At 44.1% G+C, this 27,903-nt stretch overlaps 1 long non-coding RNA gene across 1 annotated transcript in view; it reads left to right on the top strand.

Moving 5' to 3' along the window:
• The first annotated feature begins 1,824 nt into the window (after positions 1-1,824).
• The window catches only part of LOC127059990 (uncharacterized), a 41,032-nt gene continuing 14,953 nt past the window's right edge, over positions 1,825-27,903 (top strand). Inside the window, exon 1 of the long non-coding RNA XR_007778433.1 lies at positions 1,825-1,905. This is a non-coding gene — a long non-coding RNA (uncharacterized LOC127059990). The remainder of the gene's footprint in view (positions 1,906-27,903) is intronic.

Genomic DNA, 27,903 nt, shown 5'->3' with positions numbered 1-27,903 from the left:
GAGTCAGAGAAGTTCTGGGGATTTACTGCACCTGTGGCTTGGCCCAGGACTTCTCAAATTGCACTGCACAAGGTTCCCATTTGTAGCTTGAATTACACACCTGCCCTGGCACACGTTCAGGAAAAGACATTACTTTAGTCACCACCCATATGTTTCTTGGCCTTAAACTGAAGAACAAAGCACTGAAGGAGAGTAAAGCAATAAATGACTCTGGATAGCAAAGTGCTCCTTGGTCCTCAGTCCTGGAGCAACACCCCAAACACTGGGCAAACCTTCTGGGTGTGCAATTATAAAAATACATTTTAGTCTCTGTGTCAATAGGCTCATCAGAAATCTTTCAGGATTGTTTGGCTCTTCCCTGACAGCACAGATTAATTACTGTCAAAAATCAAATACAATGTAAATTTGTTTTACACATAATTAAATAACAAGCAGGGACAATTTCCCAACCATACTAAATGCATTGGATTCTCCTTTAGTGTCCAAAGTCTCCCTGCTCTTACCAGCTATTGTGTTTTTTTTCATGACACAGCCTTACAAACTGCTATTTTACATTGGAGATCTTAAGGAAAGAAAACAATTAATTACACCTCAGAGCTAATTGGAATCAATACTTAATGTTTTTAGCTCTCAGTTAATTGCCAAATGATGTATCACTAGTTTGATGATGAAAAATAGATGGATATCTCAGGTTCTTCCTCTAGGGTGCCATTCTGTTGACGTAGAAGCTGGCTCCAATGTTTTCCTTTCCTCCTGCCTGCCCCTCTGTGTTCTGATTCTCTTGCTTTAAATCCCATGTCAAACCTTTGATAATTTGATTATCAAAATATAGTGGTAAGTTATAAAAACTGCAGGGTGTAAGATGGTATATATTTATTGGAAGAAATAAGGAGTTTTAAATTGGAAAATGTTTCATGTGATTGTTCTCTTCTGATTCAGCTGATGAAGCGTTTGTTTCGTTCCTGGTCCACGGAGGAAAGGGAAATATATCTTTACTTGGTTCTCACAGAATCACCCAGGAGTGTCTGCAGTAATTGAGTGCCTTCAGTTGCAGCTGGGGGCTCTCCTGGGGGTTCCAGAGATGCACAGGGAGGGAGGTCAGACCCTGAGTACTTGTTGATGTCCTGCCGATTTCCTCAAACAACAATTCTCCCCCAACCCTTCTAAAACTGGCAATGTGCCAAATGAGTGATGTGAGCCCCTCCAGCTCTTGTTCCTGAGGGTCACCCCCACACAACCACTGTGCCAAGCCCCAAACTCTCCAGCTCCATAAGCAGCAATTCAGCCTTTCTGCAGCCACCTCACCCCGTGGTGTAATGCACCTAAATATTGCCATGTTCTCAGCAGGGCTGACTCACACTGCACAAACTACTTCCACCAATAAACTCCAATAACCTGCTGCCAAGTGTTAACTGCTGCCTCTGCTCAGGGCAATGTGGACAGCCAGGCTGAGGACCAAGTGTGGCTCTGGTCAGTGGAGGTGCCCAGCAGGTCTGACTCAAGTCTGACTCAAGGAAATCTGTTGGTGTTAATGTTATATAGAAATTAACACTTAGACACCTTCTGGTGGTGCACTGACACCCACTACTTTTATTTGTGGTATCCAGCATTATTTCACAGTTGGAATAGTCATTTTATAAGCATGGTAGGGACTCTAGAAAATGTTTTGTCATTTCCTTTCCACTCAACTTCTTCCCAGAGAAACAGGCATGCACAGAGCCCTGTTTATGATACCCACATTAATAATCAAATGTGTGTGTGTAGGTGTGAGGATTGCAAATAAACACATCTTAAAACAAGATCTATCTCCCTTCCCTGAACTGGCCTGCTCCCAAATGAACTCAATTGTAAAATTCCCTCATGCTGAATTTGGACTTTTTTCATGGATGAAAACTTCACGTGGAGGTAGGGGAATACTAAAACCCTCCAAATATTTGGGTGGTGCTGTGAGCACTGAGCAGGACCCAGTCCATGGGAAAGGCAGGCATGAGATGGACCCTTTGCCTGCGTGCTGCCTTGCCTTGTACTGTCTAGAGATGGCTATAAATGATTAGGAAGAGCAGTGGTTTTCTGTGTCTGTTCTCAGTTTCTCTTTCTGCAGCTGACAGCCGTTGTGCATGGCCAGTTGTTCTGTTTTCTCTCTCTACAGTCCTGCTGTTTCTCTTAGATGGCTGAGGGTGTTTTCAGACAAATCCTTGGGAAACAAGGAGGAAACTTAAGGAAGAGCAAGGAGTGAGGTGCTCCCTCTGGTTTACCTGTTTTCATGATGCTGTGACCCAGGGCAGCATCACCTTTTCAGTCCAAAATCTGGAAGCAAATGTTATCAGTGCTGGTTGGGATTGACTCTAGGGTGTAAGGGAACACTCTGGAGAAGGGCTCAGTTAAGAACTCTGCATTGTGTTGGATTTTTCTCCCCTTTGTCAATCTCTCATCCCTGTTGTGAACCTTTCTTGGTCGTGTGACCCCTGTGGCAGAGGGACATCTTTGGGTGACCCCTTGTCAGTGCTGGCAGTGAGCAGTGGCTGGGTCTAATATTCAGTTTCTCTGTGAATGTTTTTCTTCCTTGAGCTTATTGAAACACTTTTTTTGACAGAAAAAATTGAATTTCTCATTGAAAAAAGCAGACCTCTAGAATATCCAGCTCTATTCACTGTGAAAAAGGACTAAAATCTAAATACTGTTGGATAAAAACAAAATCAAAACAAAAAGCTCTTCATCCCTTTCTTTTCCCTAGCATTATTAAAATGAGATTAAAAAAAAACCATTATGAGATAATTTAAAATAATGTGTTTTCTGTGGAGAAAATAGAATAGATGGATGACTTTCAGCCTAATTCAGTAACTGCCACTCAAGATACAACTTGGAAAGAACTTTCTAAAGCTGGAAAGTTATTCTAATGACATTTGTGGCTGGGGAAGCATATGATTTTCTTTTGTGCTTTTATTAATATTCTCTATTACATGAGGCAGCTTAAAAACCTGAAAGAATAAATACTTTATCAGCATTGTTCTGTCAGTCCTTTAATGCAAACCAAGCTCCTCTTGTAAAATGAAAAAGCAAATTGGCCAATGGAGGACTCTGGGTATTTCTGACCTCTCTGATGCAAAGCTGAATGTGGTAACTCTCCTCTGTGGAGCCAGATGTGTGTGCACACAGTTAAACCTGAGGCAAGGCACATCTGGGAGAAGGGAGATGTGTTTCTGGGTGAATGTAAAGCATTGCTCCATGTTTTATTCCTTTTCACAGGAGTTGTGGAGCAGGGTGTGATTGTGTGCAAGCAGCTGGGACAAAGCAAATGAAAGGAAGAGCAAACAAAGAGGAGGAGGTGAGGGGATTCATCAGGGAGTTTGCTTGCAGCCTGAGAGAGCTGCTAGCACAGGTCTGAGAGATGAAATAAGATTTAGCATAAGAGAAACCTGTCTCTCAATTGTATCCAAGCCCCCCAGGAGAGTCAAAGGCACAGGAATCTGCACATGGGTCTCTACATCTGGAAGAGAGCACAGGGTGATGAATTATTCATGGATTATCTACTTGTGCTCAGGAATTTCTCTTTATTCATAGTTCAGGAGCAGAAAAAGAAAAAAAAAGGGATAAAAAGTCACACCTGACTTTTAATTTAGGAAGGTGTTACTTGTACAGCTGTGGGCAAAGTCATCTGGACACAATGGCAGAGTTTGCAGGATGAGGTCTGGAATCATGGCAGGCTTTTATTCCTTTTCTTAGGCAATCTGAAATAGGGCAGAGGAAATCTCTGTGAAAAAGACAAATGTCTGGTAATTGAAAAATAGCCCCACAATTTCCCAAACATTTTTAAATAATGTGCAGCTTCATCAAGTCCACATAGAGCTGAACAAGGGTTCTGAAAGATGCATTTGCAGGGCTCTCCAGGCATTGCCAGTGCCTTGGCTTTGATTTGGAGTGGAATTCATCTTAGTCTTCCAGGCTGATAAATGTAAAAAGTCCTCTGAGAAATCAATTGATTGTTTAGTATCTTTGCAACATCTTAATGTAGATGAGAGGGGAAGATTTGTGCTGACCAAAACAGAGTTGGCTGTGAGGGAAGAGGGCAACTAATGCTTTTCCATGTTCTTGCTAAAATAATCCCCAGTGCAATGGACTTTTTGCAAAAACTCTCTCCATCCATCCCAGCTGATTGGTGTGCCCATGGAGCCAAACCCATCCAAATTTAATCCTCTGAAAATAATGTTTTAACATATTACTTGGGGACTGAGGGCCCAGAGGTCCTGTGTGGTGTGAGGAAATGGCCCCTTCAGGACCACGTGTTTCAATAATGAGGAATTTTGGAGACTAAAGTCTCCTGTCCAGTTTGTGGCCAGTTGTGTCTCCTGTGCTGTTGCACAGAATTTTGTCTGTTAGCTCAGCAGCCCTTTTCCTTTGCCAGTGCTTCTTCCCTCCTGCCCTCTCTCCTACACTGCATTAATAGAAAGCAACCTCGTTACTCAATCTGCTTGGGGACAAAGCTCTTCACTTTTCTATTTCTTCACTGGCAGAAGGAATTGTGCTTTCACTTCCAAAGGTCTGGAGCTGCTGGTCAGCCTAGAAGAGCTTTTCCAAGTGAGCAAAGACTCCTTTAAAGTCATACTGCAGATATGCTCATTGTGTTTTTCTGGGGCTTATTGATTGTTGGCATGGCTAGAAATGCCAGATTTTGTTTTATTTTAACAGTTTCTGGGCTCTTTTTCTGTATGAACAAGAGAGTGTCACCCACACACACTGGGTTAGAATAAACCAATACTTTAAATGCTCACTAACCAGAGTCCCATCTTTGATTAGCAGCTGGGAGAAAGTGCAGGAGTAAATGAGCTTTTGGGCCTGAATTTGTACCTTGTGATGGTGCTTCCCTTGGATTGCCTGCTCACTTCCCAAATCCTTGTAAAACCTAATGCAGGGTTTTGCTTTCTAGCAGGACAAGGTATGACACAGGCTTCTCAAGGGGTCTGTGGCTGACTTTCCCTCCCCCCTAAAACTTCTGGCACATGTCTGTATTCCTGTTTTCACCCCTGATAGTACTGCCTTCATCTCCATGTGAAAGCAGAGCTGTGAGAGGCTGATTTTCCATTGTGGATGTAACATAACTGTGCAAGTTCAGGCTTGGGCAAGAATATACACCCATGTTTATTCAAACCCTGCCTGCCTTGGAGGATGCTGTCTTTGGAGGGAGGTGATCTCATCTCAGACTTTAGGCAGCACAAAACCTTTTCCAAACATCACAAATGACCTGCAGTGTCCAGCAGAGGCAAGCTTTGCTGGCTGGCTGGACATCACCTGCCCTGGTGGCTCTCCTTGTCTTGGGGTAGTCAGGTGGGTGATGGCAAGAGAAAACCGATGGAGAGGCTGCCAAGCTGACAGATATTTCTGGAGGCACTTTGACAGAATGGAGTAGTGCTGGCAGTGACCTCCCCATGCTACCCCTACACACTTCCCCAACTGGGGAAATCAGCTTTAGGCTGGGGAGTGGTTGGGAAAGTCACAGCCATGTTTTATAGCCCCTAAAGAGATCTTATGGATTCAGTGGGCAGTCAAGGGGAAGGAGGGCAGATGTTCAGTCTTACCTTGCAGCACAAACCATCCTGGGCTTTTCTAAATTAACTGGCAAAGGCTGATGTGCCTCAGCCAATGTCAAAGTGCAGATTGGATTTTCTGAATGTTTCTGCTCTCAGCACAAATCAAAAGCACCGTTCCATGCCAGTGCTCTCAGTAAAAGTGACACTTTAAAAGGTCATGGCTGTGGAGTTTGTGTTCGTTTCAATTTATCAGTCTTGTAAAATTGTTGCATTCTTCTCTTCTCCCTGCTAGACAGGCTATGGATTTGTTATTCCTTTTATTCCTTTTCTTTTTTTGTCAATCCACTCCTAATAAGGCATTGCAAAAATCCAAAGCAGATGACAGAGAGCAACAGCCACTCTTGGTTCTGTTTGAACTCCAGTTTTCCATCTTTACTCTCTGCCCTGGTTCAGAAGAAAATCCTTGAGCTGTGCATTGGGAACTGGATTTTCTAGTGCTGGTAGATGTTAGAGATCCAGACTAGGAGTAAAAGTAGAGAGATTTCAGGATCAGGACTGGGGCTTAGTTTTTACTTATCCTCATATGTTGAAATGTGCAGGAAAAATGCCTTGGTTCCTCCTTGCTGGCACTTGCTTTTCAAGGGGAGTTTGTTCCTCCCCTTGGTGTCAGATGAAAAACCAGGTACTGCTGGAAAAGGAGGATATTTGAGTTCAGGAGGGGCATCATTAATGCACACAAGTTGTTTTGCTGTTGGGAAGGTCAAGGAAAGACATGATTTAAGGAAGGGTTGGTTTATTCTCTGCTTTGGAATTGTTGGTCTCTGCAGAGTGAGAGTTGTGTGCTTCTCTGTGGCTTTTGCTGGCAGGGGAGCTGGTGATGAACTGAAATCTACCCTGTGATTTTTTAATAGTAAACCAAAGAAACCATAAAGACAAAATATTACTGAATCCTTGTAGCAAGCCATGCAGAAAGTGTCCAACACTGAAGCATTTGAAAAGGTAAAGCAAATTAATAGATGCTTTCATGCACATCTTGGTTGCTCCTGAGCAATACTGGGGAGATGTACTGTTGTGTTTCTTACCTTTTTACCCTTGACCTGAAAAAAGTACAGGTTTGGATATGTGCTTCACCTGTTTATAGAGCACTAATTCAACCCTCCTTACTCTACCCTAGGGAAACATCCATTGCTTGAGTGCTGAAAGAGGTGAAAAGAAAGCTGTGTTTAGTGTTTTGCCTGGATTTTTCCCCCCCCATCCATTCTCCAGCTGATTTGTTTGAGCAAGCCTTGGCTGGTGGAAGGTAAAGCCTGCTGTCCATGGCAGCAGTGACTCCTGTGCTGGGTTGTTTTGTTTGCTGCTCTGAGGGGATAAAGCACATGTCAGGGACAGGGAAAATCTGAGGGAAATCTGCAGCAAAGGTTTGGCTCTCGGCAGTGTCAAGCTGAGCTGAGCATGAGAGGCTTTTGTCTCCTAATGCAGAGACCTCAAAAAACTTCCCTGGGTTTGCTTTGGTTTCCCCCCCCCTTTCTTTTTTTTTTTCTTCTTTTTTTCTTCTTTTTTTTTCTCCTTTTTTTTTTCTTCTTTTTTTTCTTCTTTTTTTTCTTATTTTTTTTTCTTCTTTGTTTTTCTTCGTGTTTTTCTTCTTTTTTTGATTCTTTTTTTTCTTATTTTTTCTTCTTTTTTCTTTTTTTCTTTTTTATTTTTTTCTTTGTCCTTATTTTTCCTTTTTTTCCCTTTTTCCCTTTTTTCCTTTTTCCTTTTTTTTCCTTTTTTTTCTTTTTTCTTTTTTTTCTTTTTTTTCTTTTTTTTCTTTTTTTTCTTTTTTCTTTTTCTTTTTTTTTTCTTTTTTTTTTTTTTTTTTTTTTTTTTTTTTTTTTTTCTTTTTTTTTTTTTTTTTTTTTTTTTTTTTTTTTTTTTTTTCCCTGCCAGATTTCATTATTTGTTGAGGAATCCCTGAGGCTTGATTACTTGGGCTGCTCTGAGCCCCTTCCTGAGAGAGCAGTGGGAGCTTTCACAAGCTATTCCCACGGTAATATTTTGGGTGCTACACTGTGATTTGCCTCAATGGTCCAAACTGTGCAGCTTTCAATTAATGAGAAGGCTGTGAGAGGAAGACTGGCTGATAGAAAGATTGCTGGTGAGCAGTGATCTCACAGAAAAATTTATTTATTTATATTCCTGGAGTGATGCAATTCTTAACAGCAAGGCCCAGATTACCCATTTTAGGTGGGGAAGAAGGCTGAGTTTGGATTGAAAAATTCCCTGATGGAGCTGAAGTGGGGGAGAGAGTTGATCTGATTCCCAGGTTCTCTCCACCCCAGAGGCAGCCTGTGCTTGTGCAGCCTCTCTGCATTTACTTTGAGAAGGCAGAGCAGGGAGTTTAAAACTGCAGGAACCTGAAATAATGAAGGGGTATTATTAATTTAACCAAGTGCTTGAGAATGTGGCACTGATCACAGATGAAAGGGAAAAAAAATGGGAAGGAAAGGAAAAGAAAATAAAAAGGAAAAACATGTTAGCACATTGGCAAAGGAAAAATCGATCTGCAGGGTGGATATATTTAGCTCATAATCTCTGCATCAGGGCCTTCTCAGATTTTGAATCTTAATGCCTGCTTTACCAAAGAGGAGAGCATCCTGCAAAGCTGGATTGCAGGAAAGCAACGCTTCTCCTCACTGCCAGGCTGTTATCACAGATGATGTTAAAAAAGAAACCACTGATTCATCTGCAGTGCCTGCCAGGAACTCATGCAGGCCCCACAAATCACTCTGCTGGGCAGACTGCACTTCCAAAAGCAGCTATTAGAAGTGGCTGGTTTCTTGCTCTCTGAGTTAAGAATCGATTGGGAAATGGCAAAGAATGTTCAATGCTTTCAGAAGTTGCTCTCTGATTAATTTCTCTCTGAGTCCAGCTGTCTCCCTGGAGTTTTGATTTTAAACTTGCAATGTATATTTATTTTTATAATCTGCTTTTCACCTGAAAAGAATAATAATCCCCATTTATTTTAAGCTTGGCTGAACATGCACTGGTTTCAGAAATTAATTTCTCCCTGCTCTTAGCAGTTAAGCTTTGAAGGATAGATCCTCAGCTGCTATAAATTGTTTAGCTTCACTGATGTGTATTGCCTGGTGTCTTTAACCTCTGGAAGCAACTCTCAGCTTAGAAACCATATGAAAATTGATTTTACTTGTCATGTCATTATCTTTATTTGGGTAAATGGAGTAACTGATGAGCTTTCAACTCAATCCTGTGAGGCTCTGAGTGCACCCAGGGACGGGGTGAGCCAGTGAAGTGTTTTAGAGCCAAGGTGAGGGTGCTCAGCATCCTCCAGGGAAACACTTTGTACCTCATCTTTTGGGCTCTGCTCTGGCACTGTCTCAATTCTGCCAGACTCAGACCTTCAGATCTCAGACATTCACCCTGCAAAAATCAGGTGCTGCAGTTTAAAGTTCTGGGATGATGAGAAGACTGGCTTGCATCTCACCTTCTGGCTCTGAAGCCTGCAGGGATGTTCTGATAACAGTTAAAACTAATTTTAATTCATGCATTCAGGTTGTTACTTAGGCTCTCAACTCCACCAGTCTTTGTGTGAAGCAGCAAGAGCCCTTTTCACGATCTAGCTCTGAATCTGGTGGATTTGAAAGAGGACAGTCCTCAGACAGCAGTTTGGGACTGAGCTGCTTCTGCAGGTCTGTGGAGCAGAGAGTGCACTGAGACCTTTGCCAGGGCATTTGCCCCAGACCAGGCAGTAATCTGTGGGGCTGATATAACCTTTGCAGCTGGCAACATCTCTCTTGATAAAGGAAGAAACTCTAAAATTGGATTTGAAGGCCAATTAATAAACCAAGACTAAGAAAAAATAAGTCCAGCAGATTTTATAATATTTAAGGGTTTTTTTCTGGTCAGGCAGCAGCAAATGTGGAATAAGGCTCAGAACTCTCAAAGCTGCCTCTGTGACCTGTGAAATCATAAAAACTACATTGGAAAGGACTTTGCTGGGGTTTTTTGCTCCATCCCTCTGGCTGCAGGCAGGATGTCAGACCTGCTGTTAGAAATTGCTGCTGCTGCTGGTTCCATACCCTCCTCTGGCAATTTATTTTAGTGCTTTAACTGGCCCTGCAGGTCACACACTCACCCTGGTCTTAAATCACAGTGCTGCTGGTGATGGGCCCTGAGGAAGCATTTGGTACAGGAGGGGGAAAGTATCAAACAGTCTGGCAGATGATTGCAAAGGACTGCAGACATGGATAAATTGGCATCTCTGCCAGCTCTGGAGTTAAGGAGCTGGCCTTGCCTGCCCAGCATATTGCAGGATAATTTATTAACATCTAATGGACTCTTTCATTTCTTTCTGTCTCCTTGTGAAAAGCAAAGGGGATTTCTTTCCCTTCCCCTGAAATGCATATTCTCTGAAATGCTAAAGCATCTGGCTGCCTCCAAGCAAGGACAAACTACAAACACCTGGGTGTTGGGGGTTTTTTCTCCTCCCTGAGCTCTGCAGCTGCAGGACAGAGCGTTCTGAGGCTGGGAATGGCACCTTCTCCCCGTGGCTGCCCTTGGATCAGAAACAGCCTCTGGCTCTCGTGGCTTGATTTAGAGGGTCCTTACTCTGGTGCTGACCCGATTACCTCATGATGAAATGATGTGGGGCCATGACACTCAGGCATGATGTCATGGGCTTTGACGTGTCACCAGAAGAAATACAAGCTTCCTGCTGCTGGCACTGCATTACAAGGTGATTTTTGTTCCCTGCACGCTGATTTAAGGGTAGGTAGGGCACTTATGGCATTCATTGCTCCCCACTGAGACCACCAGGACCACTGATCTGCTGGGAAGCTGGATGCAATGTGGGTATTGGCAGCACCATGAGGGGTGGGAGGTCTGGATGTGCCCTAAAGGAAGGTGCTGGGCACAGGGCTGTGGGTCTGTGCACAAAGCCCTGCTCAGCCAGCAGCTCTGTGCTGCTCCCAGCCTCCTAATTAGATTGAAGCCTGAAGTCTCTCCATATCATCCCATACCTTTATTTGGAATGATTTATCATGCCATCTGAATCAATCCCTGCAGAGAGATGTTAGGAGGTTTTGTTTAAAATGCTGTCCACACCCTGCTGTCCAGGGCAGCAAATGTTCTTGGCTACATGAAAACCCAAGACTTGCAAACCAACCTTAGGAATCTTCCTGCTTTTTCCTGCACACCAGCTGTGCTTTCAGTGGAAAGCAGGCTGACAGGTCTTTGTCTCCTTGGGTGGACACATCTGGGCATGATGATTTTATCTCTCTTACCCCCACCCCTGATGAAATGCTTGCTGTGCTCCCTCCTGCTCAGAACCTGCATCTGGCTCCAGCAGGGATCACACCAAAATCCTCAAGAGTTCAGAATTCTGGGTTCAAGGCAAGGGGAGAGCAATTGGCACAAAATCTCTGACACAAAAAACACCCTGCTATAATGTATGTCTTGTGTTCTTCCCTAGTGAGCAGAGCAGGATTTTTGCTCCTGATTTCACAGGAAAAATTGGGATCTGAAATGAAAGGTGACACAATGTGCTGCCCAGGTCTATTACTGTCAGTTGTCTTGAGCTGGTAGATAATTCATGGCAAGTAATTTATATAGCACTTTTACTTATCCTGCCCTTTATCTCATCTGTGGTCAATTTGTTGGAAGTCCTTCTAATTAGAGTTGTCTTTGCCAATCACATGGTTTATTTGTATTAGCTCATTGGCTAAATGTAGCTCTCACAAGGCATTAATGATAGATAACTGTTATGAGAATAGGAAGAACTCCTTTCAACTGGAAATAATTTTTGCATTATTTAAGAAAAATGGAAGTCAGATGAAAAAAGAGATTTTTTTAAAACCAAAATTGATTTCTTTCTAATTTCAGAGGCTTTAAAAGATTTGCTGTATAAAACTGCAGCAAAATAAAAAAAAAAAAAACCTAAGTGCAGCTGAAACCCAGTGTTTTATCCTCTAAATACTAAAACCAAACATTTTTATTCCCCACCACTACTCCCCATTTTTCTGACAAAGTAATTGCACATTAATCAGCCCAAATTTGTGAAATGTTTTGGATGGAAAAAAAAAAAAAAAAAGGAAAAGAAGTCAAGTCTGTAAAATATTTCCTAGCTCTATTTATGATGATAAATTTGAAAGCCATTTTCCTGCAAGATAGCAACATTATCCTTAAACGCCTTTGTTCCTTCCAGGGACCTCATTTGCTGGAGTATTTGCAGAAAAGGAAACACAAAAGAGAGGTGAACAAAGGGGAAGTGGTTGAAAGATTGGAGTGAATTGGAATATTTCTGACAGCAAATGGAGGGCAAGAGGGAAAACACAGATAACAGTGCCACCAAGCTTATGAGTGGATGTGTTCAGCCCTTGCCTGGGCTGGGCAAGGAGCTCTCTGATGTTTCCTTTCCCTGGTAAAATCAGCTGATGAGTCGTGGGTGGGTAAATGAGAAATACAACAGTATTTCCCTGTTCTGCTGGATATCCTGGTGAATATTGGCTCAGAGCTACAACCTGAGAGCAAATCCTGCAAAGATTTACTTTGTGTCTGTTTTGGGAGCAGTCGGTTTGGTTTCTGGGGGCTAGCACAGGCCTTTGCCCACCAGCTCTGGGTTTGGTGCAGATTCCAGCTCTTGGGAGTCCCTGTGTAGCTACTGCAGGGCTAAGCTTCAAAATCCCTGTGGAGAGCAGCCTTGTCACACTCAGCTGGGGATCTGCCTGCTCAGATTATCCATGTAATCCATGCAATGTGAAATTAGCACCCAGACCCTGAGAAAAAACCTGGGCATGTGATTTATTTATGCTTATTTCCCCACTGATGGACTCCCCTCTACCGAAATCCCCTCCAGCAGGTAACTTTGAACCTGATTTTCTTCCCTTCATTTCTGCCACGCTAAATAATTTAGCCTCCAAGGGATTTTTGCCTCAGCAAAGCGTGCAGAGGACCAACACAGCCCTCCCAAATTGCAATTATGCAGATCTGCCTGCCAGGGAGGAAAGCTGAGTGTTCTCCCCACTGCAGCATCCTCCTGCCACCCAGTCCCACTGCTCCAGAGAAAATCATTTGGCGCACGTGCCTGGTGCTCTCCATTCTGGGAACTGACTGCCTCCCCTTCTCCTCCCCCTCCCCACCTCGCCTTCATTTCTCTCTCTGCTGAATGTCAGGGCATATTGAAGAAGCAGCATTTAATTATTTATTTTTGATGCTCTTTGGCATAAATATTCTGAGGGGCACAGACAGCGCCGGATCGATCCCGGAGCCGCGGGGCGGCGCGGCCGTTCACGCCCTGAATTTAATTTGCCAAATTGATCTATCAAGACAGGTTGCAAAAGACAAACAACCCTCTGTGCTCTGCTCTGCCATTCCTTGGCCCTCAGAGCAAGAAGGAAACCAAACTTACTGTGAAGATGTTGACTGTTTCAGGCTTTGCATAAGCAACAGCGTTCGGAAAAACGAGATGTGAAATTCAGACTCGCTTGGGTGGGAGCCAGGTCTGGGTTTGGATTTGGGTTCTGGCTGGCCACAAATCTCAGCCCCAGATTCAAGCCTCTGGTGGGTTTGGCAGTGTTTTGTATTGTTTGTTTAATAGGACACAAGGAGTCACATTCATCCATGCTGTTTTTTATTTGAATTGGTTAAAAACTCCAGGCGTTCTCTTCGCTTTCCTTTCTCTGACTGTGGGGCAATGCAGTGCAGTAACAATCATCTGTGTCAGCAGAGAATGCAACCCTGTACCTGGAACTGCTTCATAGTCATGGAAAAGAGAGGAGAGAAATTTTATGTGCAAAGCCTAATCCAGTTCCTGTCTATGACAGGGGGAATCTTCAGCCTTGGTCTGTAAAACAGGCTCTGGCTGCAGGTACTCAGCCCAGGGGACAGATGCATTTGGAGCCTTATCTAAATTCTTCAGTCAGATTGTGCCTTCAAAAAGGGGTGGAAAAAAATCTTTGCTGTGCAGGCTTCTTACTGAGATTTCCCCCAAGCCTTCCCCCCGAGCTGCTGAGGAAGGGGGATGCTCCCTGGGACCTGCTGTGGCCACTGCTGGTGCCAGCTGGAGCTCAAGGACAGCAGAGCATGAAAAGGAATAAATGGGATTTGGGGGTAGCATGGCTGGTGGATTTTGTGTTACATGTGTGCATGCTGGGAATGTCTGAATCATTCAAGCAAGGCTAACAAACTTTACTTGGAAGATCTGAGACTTAGGATGGTGTTTTCTCACTTCTAAGGTGCTTTCTACTAAACACAGCCCAGAATCAAATATGACAAGATCATCCCAAAAGCAAACAGATACTTGGAGCTTAGTCTAAACTTCACCTGCTTTTCTCATAAAGTGCAGTTGGATTTATTTCTTTAGGCCCAGGCAGGACCAGTGTGAGCTCTTCTCCTTTTTCCTTTGTGCCATCTTTTATTCTTCTCATACGTAACAAATAACTTTATAAATGCCTTTTTATCTGTGGGTTAAACACTGCAAAGAAGACTGAAGTTTCCTGTGCCTGACTTTGTTCTCCTAAATGTGGCAAAGATGTGGAATAGTCTAATTTTCCTTGTCTTCCAGTATTCAGTGCTACTTTCTAGTTTCTCCTTTGAGTGATGCTCCCCAGTTAAGGCACTGAACAAACACCTGGCAGTTAGCAGTCTGCAGCAGAGCAGTGGTTTTACCCTCCCTGTGTCACCTCTTTCCAAATGTTCTCTTTCTTCCCTCATGGTTGGCACTTTCCATTAGGTGACAGGTGCTGATTTTATTTTTCTGCTTGGCTGTTGCTGCCACTACCCTGTGATGGTCTTGTTCCCAGCTTTTCCACTAATTTCCTCACTTTTTTTGTCCTTGACTACCAGCAAACAGGAGAACACTGAGTATTTTGGGTTTTGCCTGTTGCTTCTCCAGGGCAGGTTATGCTGTGAGCAATTTATGCACGTGGTGTGGAGAGAATCACAATAGGAATAGGAAATATTTCTTCCTGTCTGCAGTGAGAAGTGTTGATAGAGAGAACTTTGCTATTTCTTGAGCTGGACTTAAGCACAGCCTGCTGCCTAACACTCTCCTTTTGAGACTTATCTTCAATGGCTCCAAGGAATCATCCTAGTAGAAAAGTTTCTGCATTTTAGAGAAAAAAAAAATCACAACCCAGAAATATTCTTCTCACACATTTTTATATGTATCAGTATCAAATCTGTTGTGTCAGCACACATTTTTTTGCAGGGATGTTTGCCACAGTTCTCACTCTGGGAATCTGCAGCACGCTCTAGAAAATCTGGTATAAAAGAGGGGAAATAAAAGCAACTTGCAAGTCTCACTCACCACCAAATTTTCTTTGAAAGTGCTGAATACAGAGCTTTCCTGTCACAGCACTAAGAAAACAGTAGGGGAAACTGTAAAATGGAGTGGAAAATGGAGTTAGAAAGCCCCTTTCCCTGGGCATGTCCTGCCCCAGCAGCTCTGGGGCTCTGCTCCCTTTTTAAAGGGCTCTCTTTTAAAACACAGACACGGTGACCTGCACAAAATCTGTCCTCAGTCCTGCTCTGGTCAAATGCAGGTGCCAGTGGCCAGAAACAGCTCTGGAGCAGTTGCACAAATCCAAATGAGTCACAAGCTGTAAAAACAACATCGCTGTGGAGGTGAACTCGACACACATCACAGCCTCTCCAGTGCCAATCAGATAGGTTTCACACCTCCTGGATCCGTCCTTTATCACTCCTGCCATCGTTTCAGCTACACTGAAAGGGCAGAAAAGCATGAACAAACTGTTACACTTGGCCTGACAGACATCTCTACTTTCAATTACTCCTCTGTAAACAGATTGAAGATAACAAGTGCAGCCATCTCGAATGGCTCTGGTTGCTCAAGAGCTGCTTGCACCTGCCTGCTCATCCTCCCTGCAGAACATAATTGCATTTCACCTTCACCTCTTTTGTTTCCACCCTTCCTTCTGTTAGGGGTGAGATTAGAATTATTTACACTCCAGCTTAATGTCAGCAAAAACCTTCCAGGAAGAATGTGAGATGCACTGACAGGTGCCAGTCACTATTTTGTAAGAATACATAAAACCATTCTTTCTTTCCAATGTCTTTATTTCAGAATTTTCCATTCAGGTCAGGCAGGACTGTGAGGATTGGATTTGCTGCTTTTTATTATTGCTGCTGGTCCATCATTTTTTGAGTCACAGAGCCCCCCATGGCCATGGCTTGCCTGGGTGTCAGTGGCCCATGAAGCAATGGCTGTTTGTCCTTCAGCACCACCTCTGAGCCATCTCCTGCTGGGATTTACACTGAACTCCTGTTCCTACAGTGGCAACTGGAGGGGTGGCAGCTTGTGAGTCTCACTGCCCACCACCTTTCTGAATCTTGCAAGCAGCAGATCTGTGATGAAGTGCCTTCATCTGTTGTTACATCATCTTTCATTTCTGTGGCCTGTGCTGTCTGACACGGGGATGCCTTTTTCTGATGTGTCTGCACACAGTCTCCAGATATGTTATCCAAATGCCTCCATAAATAGGGCATAAAAAAAATCATCTCTTAACAGCAGTGCCAGGGGCTGAAATTGTCTGAGGTTATAAATGGTTTTTTGCCCAACTTAGAACAAGTTTTACTTGGGTGGCTCAGAAGGGAGGTGCATGTTTTGCCTGAAGGTTGCTGAATTAGTCCTTGGGAGAAGGCAGCATTTTCTGAAGCACGTTTCTCTCTGCCTCATCCCTGTTCCCCTGAAAGCTGGGACAGCATTCCTGTAGCTTTCCAAGGAGCTGAATCAAGCCCTAATCACACAGCACTTGCTGATCCTCCTCCAACACCAGAACACTTCATTCAGACATGATAAAGATTTTGATTTATTCATCAAAATTTTTCCAGCAGCAAATAGAAGTGCATCCCCATTTCACACTAATATGCCTGTACAATCACCCCTGCTGCTTAGATGAGGGGCTGATTTCTATGCCAGGAATCCTGCTTTGTGCCAGATTCCTTTATTCTTCTTGCAACTTTGAAGATACATTATGATGCTAATTAATTCCTTTCTCAAGAAGAGAATAATTGCAAGTATTGGAAGCAACTTCATCAATGTGGCAAATGAAGGCAAATAGATGCTCTTTTTATTTTTTCTTTCTTTTTTTCTTTCTTTCTTGATTTCCCTTTTGATGGCAAACCCCACAAACTGATCTGACTTGTGAGTTCTGTCATTAACCCACTAGGAACTGGAACTGGCTGCCACTGGTGCCACTCACTGGGATTTTCCTACTGAGACAGAAGCAAATGTTCATTAGTGGAAGACATTAATTCATTTTTGCTCAACAGGAGCTTCTTGGCCACCTGAGGGGTAGAGTTGGAGCTCTGTGGTTGCTCTGTGAATCTTGGGGGGAGGCAGTAGGATGGCTGCAAAACAAACTTTCTTGTTCTTTATGGATCCTCCCATGGGAATCCCCTGACCTTTTATATGCCTGATTTATATAATCCTCTCAGAGGACAGACTAAAGGGGGGACATTATCAGCCAATTAAAAGGTTCCCTCCTGAGGAGGATGGAAAATAGCAGGCAGATGATCTATTTTTTATCCAGCATCAATTACCATTCTGTTGCTGGATGTTGCAGGGAGGAAGATCTGTGCTGTCACGTGAAACTCTGGGAAGAGAAACCCTGTGGTGGATTCCTAAAGCTGTGGGGGTAATTAAATACTTGATGGGTGTGAAATGGACCTTTATGACAAATCAACCATCAAAACTGCATTGGCTATATCCTTCCTTGCCCCAGGCTGTTCCCTACCAATTGAAATATTTGTCTAGATGAATAAGTAAGTAATGTTTAAAGGCAAGGGCTGTTATTTTATTGCTCTTTTCTAGGAATCTCCCAGCTCACACCCACACTACACAATCTCTGTGGTATTTACTCACAGCTTCATCTGATCTGCCTCTTGCTTCCCTGCTTCCAGCTGCTCTTTGCATCCAGTAATGCTGCCAGTTGTCTTCAAAAGGAAATGTGTCAGTGTGTACTCATGAAGATATGCAGCACCACGGTATTTACATCAGGGGTTTGGTCACACGTGTCATGTGGGAAATAAAAGATGCTACAAATGGGAAACAGTTGCTGCAGGCTCCAGGGTGTTGAGGAAAGTACTCTGTAAAGCATCTTGTGGAGAGGGAAAACATTGCATTTCACAGATAAAACTGGGTGTTTCTGAGGTTTCTAGGTAGTTCTAGTGCAGGGAGATTTTTGAAAAGGGAGATTTCTGCTGTAGCATGTGGAGATTCTTCAAGGTCTACAGTCATGGATCAACAGAGGACAGCAAGGCAGTTCAGAGAAGGAATGGGGCAGGGCTGGAGCAGATCTGAGCCTGGTAACTGGGATCCTGGTCCCAGAGCAAGCTCCCAGGCTGTAGGAGAGCCCTGTCCTTCCAGACAGACACCAGCATGCCAGAGTGCTCTGCTCTTAGACTTGAGATGCTCTTGGGTGCCTTTGGAGCCTCATTGTCCCCTGTGGTCCTGGGAACTGTCTCTGCCACCTCCTTGTCACTTAAACTGTTTTTCAGAACAGGATTCAGCCATCACAGCTTCCACCCTGGTCCTGGTGTCAACATCAGAGATATTTTACTGCCTTTCATGGGTTGCCCTATCCTTCCCCAAGAGTGTGGGTTTGGGCACCTCCACAGAGGCTGAAATGTTCATTTAACTCCACGTGGGGCAAGGGCACTGCCTACACCTGCTGTCAGAAGCTGTGCAGGGCTCTGCACCCCAAACAGAGCAGAGGCTGCAGGGTTTGCAGGGCTGCACAAGGGCTCCAGTGCAGATGCATCCTGTGGAATGAAAGCTCCCATTATGCTGCCCTTTTAGCACATGTCTGCCTCAGCCCAGTGCTGCTCATTAGTTCATGTCCAGTCAGTCCTTGGCTAATCCATCAATGCCAGCTGTGATGGATGTGACTGTGAGGAAGGGCATTGGTGCCTGGGAGCTGCTGAGTGCTCAAAATGCAGGTGGGACAAAAATTCAGCCCATCATTCACTGGCCTCAGTGGTGCCAATTCAGCAGCAATGGTGTCAGATGGCTGTGGCAAGCAGCAAAACCTCAGTCCTGACTCCAACACTCTTAGATTTCCAAAAGTGACAGTGGATTGGAGGGTGAAAGTGCCACCTCTCCAATGACACTGGAAAAACCAACAAATTCCATCAAATTTCTCCTCCTCCCTAAAAGAATGCCAAACAATCAGTTATTTACATTTATTTCTTTGTTACAAGAAGTAAACATCAGAAGGCTTAGAAAATCTTAAAAAACCAGGGTGACAGTGTGATGAGGGTGGGATGTGACAGCTGCAGGCACTGCAAATATCTCAGTGTGCTGCTCTGGGTGCTGGTGCTGACAGCTGGAACCTCTGCAGAGACCAAGCAATCACCACAAATGACCTGAAGGCAGACAAATAAAAGTCATTTTGAGTCCCTGGTATATTCCATCAAGGAATCTTTATTGGAAAACCAAATGGGAAATCCCAACTCCTTTTTTTTTATCACTGTGCTGCAGAGGAGAATGTGGTGAACTAATGAGTCAGTTTAGCTGGGGGAACAGAGGTGTTTGGTGATTTGGGGAGAGAGGAAATGTGCAGCTGCAGTGAGGGATTCCTGATTTAGGATGCACATGGAGTAACGTTGGCAGCAGGTGGCAAACTGAAGATGTAATATCTTGTTACAAAACTAGCAAAATATGTTTGCTGCAATTAAAGATCTCAAGATGCCATGTTGTTACAAACCTGGAAAGGGCATCAGGCTGTCAGCTGGGAGATGATCTTTAATTTCTTTAAATTGTACAATCATTTTTGCCTTTACCACCTTGCTGGTGCTGCCCATCCTGTTGTTTGGTGTTAAATTTCAGGTCACACACTGGTAAATGTTCCAGCACTGAGCTCTCCAGGCCTGTGCTCTGCATCCTAGACAGTGCCTCACCTTTGGAATATGCCTCACATTTGTTAGCAAAGTCATGGATTTGACCATTAGGACAGAGATCCAGCAGATGGGAGGGGAAGGAGGGCAATTCCCTCATTGCAGCACAGGACTGAGCACTGGTTGCATAGTTTATGTTCCTTAAAGACTTCTGAGGAATGATAGTACAACTACATAAATTTTATAATTGACTCAGATCAATTGTCCTTGAAACTATGACTAGAAGGGCAAGATTTTGAAAAAGTCAGTAGTCATGATGAATAATTAACACCCTCTCCTCTGTGTGTGTGTGCCTGTACTCTTGGAACTAAGACCCTGCCAGATCTGAGAGTTCAAGAATATCAGCATGTTGGGGGTAACATTAATTTTGAGACCAAAGAGAGGAAGACAGGATGCAAAGGAGGTGGAAGGGAAACCTGAAGTGATGGGAGTTTTCAAGGAATCCAGATGCTCTCGAGCTGAAATCATAAGAAATAATCACTTAATATCTGGGTAATTTGGAAAATAGATGACAAGGATGGTAGAAAACATCTGTTCCAAAGAGTCTATCCAGGTTATTTCTCAGAGAGAAGAAAAAAAATGTCCTGTCAAGTGAATGGAAGATTTAACTCCTCGTGTTCTTGTGAGCCCCTGTTGCACTCTAATGACACTTGCAGATTCTAGGGCTATTTTCTTGTTCCTTAGGACAACGTGGATCCTGCTTGTTTCCATTCATCTCCCACCACAGCCAGCCCCCATTCCCTTTATTAATTACCTCTGGAGCTCAGCATAAGTGCAGCTTTCACACCAACAGCCCCATCCATCCTTCATTTCCCTTAACCATGCCAGTTCAGTTTACTGTGTTCGGCTTCTCTTGACATGACATTTTCAACTTGCTCCATACAGTTTTCTCATCAGCTCTCACCCTATAAAATTTCCTGGAGCAGGAGAAATTTGGAGGGTGCTGGGGCATCCTTTTACAGCAGAGCATTCTTTGCTGTAACATCCTTACTCCCTAGATCCAGAGTTTTATTTCTCTTTTGCTTTGTTTGCATTACTCTAAATCGTGATGAATCCCAATAAATTCATTGTGAATCGTGAGTGAAAATTTGGTATGGGAGAAAACATTCTCATGTCCTTTTATTGTTTAAAGTGGAGCATTCCCAGTGGGTAAATATCCTCTAGTACCACTGTGGAAGAGCAAATATATGAAAAACCACTTAGTACCACTAAGATACTAATGCAGTTGGAACATTAATCTTGCTGCAGCTGTTGTCAGAACTGCCACAGGGCTTAAGGTGGTTCCCTAGAGCTCCTGAGGAGAGAGCAGCACCAGTGCTTGGTACGGTCTTAACGGGAGGAAACTGGATCCGGGGCATTTTTCATTTAGATGTACAGACAGACATGTGCTTCCTCCCCAGGATTCCTGCAGCCTGTTCTCATCTGCACAGGATCTGTGAGAGCTTGGACAAGCCCGGGGCTGGAGGCTGGAGGGAGCAGGTGGTGGGAGCTGCTGGGGATGCTAAGCTGTAGGATTTTGTCAGGATGTTTGCAGAAAGTGGGGAAAAGTCCCATGAGAAGTGACCACAAATTTCTTACAGGATGCTTGAATGTTGCTGGGAGCAGCAACAGATGTGTCCTGTTGAGCTGCTACCTTCAGTCCTTTGTGTTGGTTTTTCTTTTTTTCCCTCCAGGATCCTTCTTTTGGGCTGATCCACAGCAATTAATACCTTCCCCATGCTTACCTTTTGCAGCCCTCTCTGCCTGGTGTTTTAGCATCAGTCTAACTTCCATTTCAGCTCCAATTAAGAATAATTTATAGGGGGAAGAGGAGGGAGGAAAGGGCAGTTTCTTAATTGCATGGTATATAAAAAAAAAAATTTAAAAAGTTCTACGTTAAGTGATGCCAGTATTGAAAGCTCTCAGGATTTTTAGGAAAATCTCAAAAATTTGGGCCTGGCACTGAGGACAGGGCAACCCAGCTGGGTGCAGAACATAGAAAATGGTTGAAATCTCCAGCTGTGAACACTGAGGAGAGAGAAGGACCCTGTTCTTTTCTCACATGTCACCCCTTGGCATGGTAGATGGTGGACATGGAGATGGACATGGTGGGATCACCTGCAGCCCTGCTCTGGAAGGAACAGAGGGACTTGAAGCCTATTTTTGAAAGGTTCTGTTGTCTGCAGCTGTGGAGCAGTAAAACTCCTTTGTGTGATGTCCTGGCATCAGTGAGACCCAGCTAGTTTTGTGTTAAATTCTTTGTTCACAGGGAGAAGTGGGCTGAGAGGGGCTGCAAAGGGCTCCTGGGGACCAGGCAGGATGGGATGATGTAGAGATGAGTTTTGTAAATGATCTCTTGAGGTAAATGTCTTGGGCTCTGTGTCAGATCTGTGATCATCCAGTGTGCTGCTCCCTAAAAGCTTCACTCAGCTGCACACTTGCTGATTTATTGTGACCCTCTTCTCCAACCCCTGAACCCCAAATCCTGCCATGGGGTGCCCCCATCACTGGCTGCCTTGTTGTTACTTGCTGTGTCCTCCCAGATATGGCTTTCCACCAAAGCTGCACATGCCTTTTAGCTGGGAACACAAAGCCAGCATTTCAGCACAGGAAAGCTAACCATTGTGTTTTCCCTCTGAATAAAATCCTGTGTCCCTGGGGCTGGAGGGCAAGGCTGTGCCACTGTAAGCATTCAGGTTAGTGTGTCCTGTCCTGAATGGGAACCTCCTTTCAGCTGGAGTCACTGCCATGAGCTGGGACACTGCAAATGAGTGCCACCCAAAATTAAACATTTGCCCAGGAAATGTCAGTTCCTTTGAGGCAGCTGAAGTCAGACGTTCAGTGCAATTCTTGTCATCATCTCAATTAGAGGCTGAGCTCAGGGCTGGTCGTTGCTGTGGGATGGGGTGGGCATGAGCTGAAACCCTGCAGCTGATGGTCACCCTGGTGCTGTGCTGGGAGCCTCTGCTGTGCCCTGATCTGCACTGAGCCTTGGTCACATGCCTGGAATCGTGCCAGCAGACTGGTCCAGTTTCTGTCTGTTGATTGATCTTCCTTTCATCTGATACCTTGATTAACACCCATTGATTTCTCCTCTTTCTGCTGGTGAGAGGGTGCTCTGAGCAGCAGCAGCCTGGTGTCTCTGGGAGGGGTTTCTGCATTGCATTAAAACCCCTCAGTGTGAACCAGCACAATGTGCATTTCTGTATTTCAGGGCTTGCTTTTCCCTGCCACTTAGTGGCTTTAAATGGCAAAATATTTTTGCAAAGACAAATTGCTCTGCAGGTAGCATGCTGAGCTGCTGGAAAGGCTCCAGATGCCCAGAGGGATGGGAATGACTCCCTGCATCCCCTCAGCAAGGCGAGATGGCTCTGAGCATTCATTCTGCACAAATGAAAATTAGAGGAGTGTGAAATGCTGACAACAAATTGCAGCCCTGGTTCAAATGCAAGGCAGTTGTGCTGCTGAAAGGCTCAGAGGTCCACAGCCCCTCAGCTCATACTCAAACCCTGGGTGTTTTTTTCAGAGCAGCAGAATTAGGACAATTTTCAATATGCACAGGCTGTTTCTGAGCAAGGAGCAGCTAAAGCAGGACCATTCCCCAGCAAATATCCTCTGTGCCAATGTGATGAAATTTGAATGAAGCTGGGACTCTGCCCCAGGACAAGACATAAGATTATTAAACTGAAGAAGAATTTTATGTTATAGGTTGCTTGGAAACACGGATAAAAACCTGTCCCTGGCCTCCTTTGCCCAGTTGCAATTCCCAGTGCTCCCAGTTTGTGAAAACACGGGGGGTGTCTGCAGTACCACAAACCTGGCAGTAGAAAACCTATATTTATTCTACAACTTCTCACATGGAGACAATGTGGTGACCCTCTGGATCCTGGAGTAGCAAAAATCACAGCTTCTTTCTGCAGCACTTGCTTTCTTCCCCTCCTCTCTCCACCAGGTACCCTAAAGTAGAGGGGCATCTTCTGCTTCAGGATTTTAACCCTTTTCTCCCCAGAAGAGCCAGGGAATCTGATTCACCACATGTGGGTTCAACATGCATGTTATTTATTAGGATCAGCAGCTCTGTAAAGTTAGGCAAGAAGTTGCTTTTCAAGGCCCTGGGTGGCTCTAAACATTATTAAACATGGTCATTAGAACATGCTTTTCCAACCATTGAACGGCTGTGAACATTAAATATTTTGGTTTAATAAGTGCTTGCTTTTTCAGCTGTGAGTGGCCTTAATCTTTTTTTTTCCCTCATTAAAAAATGTTGTTTTTCCAGCTCATGAGCCACTGAAAATACTGTTCTGTTTTTTTCTCTTCCTTTTTATTTCTTTTTTTCCTTCTCTCTCCCTTTTTTTTTTTAATTTTTTTTTTTAAATCACCAATCAGTTTATTTTTATTTTTTAAAAAAGGGTGATAATTTTGGAGCCCTTGGCTAAAAGAACTTGTTTTCAGCTACTAGGACAAGTATAGGGCAAGGCTTAAGATAACATAATAATCAAACCTGGCTTGTGTGAACAAGTTCCACTGAGATAAGGACATGCAAACTATCCAAACATCAGCAGATTGTCTTCTGTGTGTGCTCTGAAAGGATGGATGAATCACACTGCTGCATGCCAGCTTCCCCACCTGCCAGTCAAGCATGTCCTGTTGTGTCATCCCCATAGATCCAGGGGGCAAGGCATGAAGCAATGCTGGGGTCAGAGGTGAGGCCTGTGTGTTTTGGATTCAGAACCAAGATAATGCTTTTGACTTAAATTTCATTTGTTCTCCAAGAGAGCCCAGGTTACATAAGAAGAAAGGTAATCAGGAAGAAAGGTCTTTTGCTAAAGCCTTAGACTGGAAAAGCAGCTTCTGCTGCAGGCTCACTGTATGGCCATGGGAAAGTAATTTGTGCCATGGGTGTTGCCTGACCATCCCAAACTTCTTGGGCTGCTGGCCGTGCCCCACCTGACCTCCAGCTGCCTGTCCAGGAAGGAGGATGTCTCTGTAGGTCCAGTACTCTCTGTGCTAGGACCCCAGAGTCTTGAGAATCACATCTCAGGGGACATTTCATTGTCTCTGTTTAGGCAAACAGATGGCAATCTTAGTCTTTCTGCCTAGCTCTCCCATGATTTTAAATCCCAGGGATCTGCTGGACCCACAGCCTGCCCGTTATGGTCGCTGCCATTCCTGCTCCCCCAGATCCCTGATTTTTAGGGTGGCCCTGCTGGAGGAGGAGACCCTGGCAGGATGGAAGGCACTTGTCAGGAAGTGGCCAGCACCTTGCTCAGCTGGGGAGCTCTCCTGAGGGAGGCTGCAAGTGGCAGCTTTCCCCTGTGGCTGGGGCATTTGGCTTTCTGCAGCTCCTCAATCACCCACTTGGAATGCTCCGTGCATCAGCCTGGAAGGGAGTCAAACCCTTTTATGAAAGCTGCAATTAGTGGCTTCCCACAAACTGCATCCAGCACTGACAAGTGGCTGCTATGTAATGCTGTTTATGGACTTGTTTCAGGTAATGGAATTTCATTGCCTTTCAGGTGCTCTTGCCACAGGAAGCACATATATTTTTTCAGCTCTGTGATTTTTTCCACTAAATTGCACAAATCTTTATATTTGAGCAAGTGCATTGGAAACACTTTACTCTGCATTTATTCTGCAGCTCAAGTCCTTCGTGAAAGGAAGAATAAATATGTTCTTCTAGGAAAACTGGGGGGAGAAAGTAAAGGGACCAGAGATAGTGGGGAACAAAACCTGGTCTTCACAGATAGTAAATCAGTGTGCATGTATTGCCCCTATGTGCCTGTGCTCTATTGGCTGGTGAGGGGATCCAAAATTCTTCTTCTTCTCCACTCCCAGCTGTGGCAGCTCCTACCAACCTCTACCTGAACCCCTATCTGTCTGTGGCTTTCTGGGGAGACTGAGGATGAGATGTGGAAGAGTTTCTTGACTCTTCTGCACAGTTACATGCTAATTGCTAGGCATGGAGCACATCAACCTGAGACTCCAAATGGCCTAACTGCAGCTGATTTAATGATGTGGAATGATAGAATCTTTATGGTTGGAAAACTCCTCTGAGATCACAGAGTCTGACTGCTAACCCAGCACCTCCAAGCCACATCCCCAAGTGCCACATCCACGCAAGTTTTGAACACTTCCAAAACAATTATGTTGTGTTCAATGTGGGAGCAGAGGGCAAGGGCAGGTTCCATTGGTTCTGGCTGGCTCATGTACCATAACATCTTCCCTGGGATGACACATTGCCTCCAGCCATCCACTCTCCCTCCCCGTGTGGTCCAGGCTGAGCAGAGTCCTGCTGGGCTGCCTGCACTGGCATTTGATGGGAAAACGTGTCCCACATGGATGGGAGGGCACAGCAAGCCTGGAGATGTGCTCACTTACACCGAGCCTTTAGGTCACCCTCAGAGGCATAAAGAGCATTTGTTAGGAAAGCTGAGCACCAAAGTGCACAGCATCCCCTTTTGTTTGTGAGCCCTGCTGAAAGCATGAGCCTCAAAGGCAAAAGAAGCCTGTGAACCCAAGGAACAGGTGAATCAAAGGCAAAGGAGTTGCTCCAAGGGAGAAAATTTGAAATCAAGGTTGCAGAAAACCAAGGGATAATTAATGGGACAATGCAGGTAATGCTATCACACAGCACTAAAACAATACAGAACTAATTAGCTCAAATATTTGCTGACGACGTGGGTTTGGAGGAGAGGGGGGCATGGGATTTCATAAAACTTAATTAACTCATAGAGTAAATCAGTTTCATTCATTGCCACAACAGAGCCAATCAAGATAGGCTTACTGTTTGCTCATTTGGAAAATGATTAGGATTCCCATTTAGACTTAATTACAGTGCAAAGGTTGACAATTATCATCTTTGTGGAAGCACTGGATACCACAGTATCTCAGCTGAACATGTGCCTGTAATTATAGACATCATTTTCTTAGCAGAAAATATAACCCACTTATTACCTGGATTTCGTGCCTGTAATTACAGATAGTAGAAATAATAATAAAAAAAAATCAGAATAAGGCTGGTGCTGAGTTACTTCAGATCTTTTCACAGTAAATTACTTTGTGCAACTGTTTGTCACAAATTAAAATGTTGGTTTGTGCTTTATAGTCCCCATGCAAGGGAATTTGTGGATGTACCAAGGAATCAAACCAGCCACATGGGTCGTATTTTGACACTGCCAAGAGCAGCCCTGCTCAGACTGGTTTGGTTCATAGAGCCCTCCTCTTTAATCCTGCCAAACAAAAATGTAAGCAGGTAGAGATTCCTCCCTCTTGCCAGCCCAAATCCCTCCAAGAGGTTGCTTCAATTCATCACATCCGGGGGCTGTGCCATGGCTGAGATAAGAGAAAAGTTCAAAACATTTTAGAGATTTTAATTACAGATAAGGCAGGGGGTAAAATGAGGACATAATAAACACAAGCTCGATTCAGTCTGGTTTGTCACCATCCCTGGGCCTCTGTTTATCCCATGGGCTTGTGAAGATGGAGGGAGAGTGTCCTTTGGAGGGAGCAGAATGCTGAGCACTAAACAAACACCATCACATTTAAATAAAGTTGAATTAGATTCTTCCCTTCGTGTTAATTATATTTGTTTCCAAACCATGGTTGGTGAGGTAGAAGTAGGTGAGACTCAACTTTCCTGTACTGGTTTCACACAGGAGGTGTCTGACCTTAGATTAATTCCTGAACCTCCTGGGGATAATGGCCAAGTGACCTTGGCACCAGGGCATCCCATTTTCTTGGGCAGGTTTTTGCCTGCTTGCCAGCTGAAGTGCTGAGTTTGCAGCCAATAGAGATGATTTGCAAGGAAATGGAAGGAAAGAATGACTTTCCACTTATATATCCTGTTTATTTTCCATGCTCTGTAGGAAGGAATATACCATTCAATTCTTCTCCCTATCTTTGCTGTGCTTCTCTTGAACAACTCTGTTTGCATCCAGAAATGAGCAGTGCCCCACTGGGAGGGGAAGAAACTCAGCTTTATCAGGTCAGGTAATCCCTGTGCACCATAATCAACAAAGAGTGTCAGCAGGACTTCAGGGAGTGCATTTTTGTGGCTGTGTTGAAAGGCAGCTGGGAGTCTAGAGGCAGAAAAGCTTCTTTTTTTTTTTTTGGTTTTCCAGGAATATTAACTTGTGTTTTCATTCTGCTTTTTTTTTTTTTTTTTTTTCTCATAGGTGTAGATAAAAGGGAAGGAAAAAAGTTTCAAGTGTTGGCTGTGTCCTTTTGAATGTTCAATGTTCAGGTGCTTTTAATATTGCTTGAATGCTGAGCATTTTGTAAGGAGAATAAAAACAGTCGTAAAAATAATACAACAGGAAAAATAAGTCCTTACATTGTTTGAGGTGCTTTTAAAGCTGAAGGCCTTTGCTTTTATTTTGTTTCTTATCCCACATTCACTGGAGCTTTATGTAGCCATGGAGCCTGCATGGTATTATTGTGTTGCTTTGGAAAAGCTGAGAGGGTGGATTTTTTGATGCCTTGGCTC

Source organism: Serinus canaria, chromosome 10, assembly GCF_022539315.1.
Source record: "Serinus canaria isolate serCan28SL12 chromosome 10, serCan2020, whole genome shotgun sequence".
Classification (NCBI taxonomy): Eukaryota; Metazoa; Chordata; class Aves; order Passeriformes; family Fringillidae; genus Serinus; species Serinus canaria.
The sequence above is the reverse complement of the archived record's forward strand: the minus strand, read 5'-3'. Positions and strand labels throughout refer to the sequence as shown.